Source organism: Mesoplodon bidens, assembly GCF_964165515.1.
Source record: "Mesoplodon bidens genome assembly, chromosome: 4".
Classification (NCBI taxonomy): Eukaryota; Metazoa; Chordata; class Mammalia; order Artiodactyla; family Ziphiidae; genus Mesoplodon; species Mesoplodon bidens.
In genome coordinates this window covers 87,025,990-87,028,786 of record NC_138160.1, presented here as the reverse complement: position 1 = coordinate 87,028,786, position 2,797 = coordinate 87,025,990, and the positions used below count along the sequence as shown (strand labels likewise).

General features: G+C 34.4%; 1 pseudogene across 1 annotated transcript; it reads left to right on the top strand.

Annotated features, from left to right (window-relative positions):
- Positions 1 to 870: 870 nt before the first annotated feature.
- LOC308616338 (protein BTG4-like) lies at positions 871 to 1,760 on the top strand (annotated as a pseudogene). Its single transcript has 2 exons — positions 871 to 874; positions 1,063 to 1,760. The product of its transcript is annotated as a protein BTG4-like (transcript).
- Positions 1,761 to 2,797: the final 1,037 nt, after the last annotated feature.

The following is a 2,797-nucleotide window of genomic DNA, read 5'->3' as shown; positions in this document are numbered from 1 at the left end:
GATAGAATTAAGCTTACTACTCAGCTGACTTTAATATAGGCAGATTACCCAGGATTATCCAGGTGGGTCCAATTTAATTGCAAGAGTACTTAAAGGTAGAAAAGAGAGGCAGGAGAGTGAGTCAGAGGAAGATGTGAGTGTTGAAGGAAGGCACGCAGAGATGTAACTCTTGTTACTCAAGATGGAGGAAGGGGGCCGTGCATTAAGGACTGTGGGCATCATCTCAAAGCTGGAAAGGACAAAGAAACAGATTATGCCCTAGAGACTCCAGAAGGGAATGTAACTCTTCTGACACCCTGATCTTCTTTTAGCCCAGTGAGACCCAGGCTGGATTGCTGAACTACAGAACTGTAAGTTGTTTTTCATTGTTTTTAAGCCACTCAGTTTTTGGAAATTTGTTAAAACATCAATAGAAAACTAATGCAATACATCATACTTTTCGTATCAGAGCAAAAGGGCAAAATACACACACAATATATGGGTTTACAAGGTGTGTGTGTGTGTGTGTGAAGTTCACTTTAGTTGAGTCAATTTTACAATACTATCCAAAATTTCAAATATGCCTTTTGTCTTTATAATCCCATTTCTGGAAGCTTATTCTAAAGTTGTATTTACATGTATGGAAAATATGTGCACAAAAATGTTGATTTAAGACAATTTTTTAACTTAAAAACTTGAAATGATGAAATACAAATCAAATAATTGCTTCCTATGCCTCTGTTTGTGTGGTGTTGCTTTCATAGACTGTAATAGCTATAGCTTCAAAGAAAGATATCTTGGCAGATGGAGACAACTGAGGGTTAATTACTTTCAAGAATAAATTTTTGCAAATTTGAATATTGTACCATGTGCATAAACAACTTATTAGAAATGGGTTGGTGAATTTAAAACCGAATGATATCATCTCATAAATTTCAGGGCTAATGGATGGTGATTTTTTAAAAATGTTATAGAGGTTTGGGTGAGAGTTGGAAAATCTAGTCTTCTAATTCTGGCCCACTTTTTGTTAGGGTTAAAGAGTTTTTGCTGACATCCTCACAGATTTTTCTTGAATCATAATAGATGAAATTGCAACAGTTTTCTTTGTCATAAGGTTAAGCGAAAAAACATAAAATGAGTAAACAGCAAATAGAAGACTGTAGAACAGCAGATAACAATCTTGTTTGAAACATAAGTCACTGGTAATTGGGCCCTTCAATAGGTAAGGTTTCAGGTGTATCAAGGTAAACAATTAGACTAAAGATGCCCTTCTATAAAGGACTTGTGCTGAGAATGAAGTGATTCTTCTCACCTGGGACTTGCAAAGGAGATGACCATATGTGTAGCTCACTTTGAAGTGTGCTGTAGGTATGATGAGAAAAACCATCCATTTGTAATTGCTACTTTTAAAGGCAGGTGAGAGGAATGGGAACTCTCCCGAAAATCAGTTACACTTTTAAGAGAGCCGTGTTGGACTACTCCTATGGCATTTCCTCCAGTGAAGAAAGTTGTAACAAATAACCTCAGATAATTCCTAAAGTCAGCAATCCAAAGAGTGTTTATCAGGTTGAAAACTTGAAAGAGTTCTTTCAGTCTTGCTTCCAAATCCCCTAGGAAAAGAATATGGTGATGGCCATATGGGCCTCCTAGGAAATGTTTATCATGTGTTGCATAAGAACCCTATGGGTCATAGGTCTGCTGCTATCCATAGAGTGGAGAGGTACCACTGGGTCAAGACAAAATACAGTGGCTGGGCACTTGGTGGGATAGAGCTCAGATGAGCAGCTGTATTTTCTCTAAAATGAAAATGAGTCTAAGTTTGAGAAGCTCAAGAAACAGAAAAAATAACCACAACATGGAGTAGGGTGCATGAAGGTAAATCCTCTCATACAGATCATAACTGTCTTAACTTAATTTTAGTTCTTACTTAATTTTTGCATAACACTAATCAATGTACCCAATAAGGTAATAGAATAAAAATATTGAATTAGATGAATTATGAAAAGTAACAGTTTAAAGAAATATACTATTTTAATTTTAAATACAGTATAAAGTGCTTATATAGTATGAAGTCCTTAGAATCAGTTAGAAATGTTTGGACAATGCATAAACATCCTATATATTTCAAATTAACAATGATTGAAATTCATTAATGTAAATATATCTAGTAAGTCAAAGTGCTTTTATAGCTCTTAAAATTTTTGCCATGGTTACAAAAGATATGATTGCATATTGCTCTGAAAAAAAATAGAATAGCACAACAAACAAAATCAATGTAAAATTATATATATATATATATATATATATATATATATATATATATATATATATATATGATCTTGTATGTAAGCTTGATTCTGGAAAAACTTTTTCCTGAAAACTAAAGAGGACATTTTTTAAAGCCATAAACTTTTCACATAAAGAGAGTTAGGTGAGCTGAACTCCTTCCTCATCTATGCAGCCTCAGTGCTTTCAAAAAAGCAATTTTATGTGTGTCACAAGGTCAACTGTGGACTCTAAAGTAGTAAATCCACATATTTCCAGCTTAGTTTCATGGCAGAATTACATGCTTTCATAGGAGAAAAGGCAATGAAAAGGAGAAATAGCATCTACTCAACTTTAGGCCTGATTAAGGGAAATTAGTTCCATCAACATATGTAAATGCCAATTACTTACCTAACAGAATCTTAGAGCAGTAAGGAAGCATAAATGTTAGCTGGTACTAACTTGTCTTGGTAATCTGGGCTTGGATACTATTCTCCTAAGTGGTTTACTCAAAATCAACCAACTACAGACAAAACTGAAACTTGAATACATG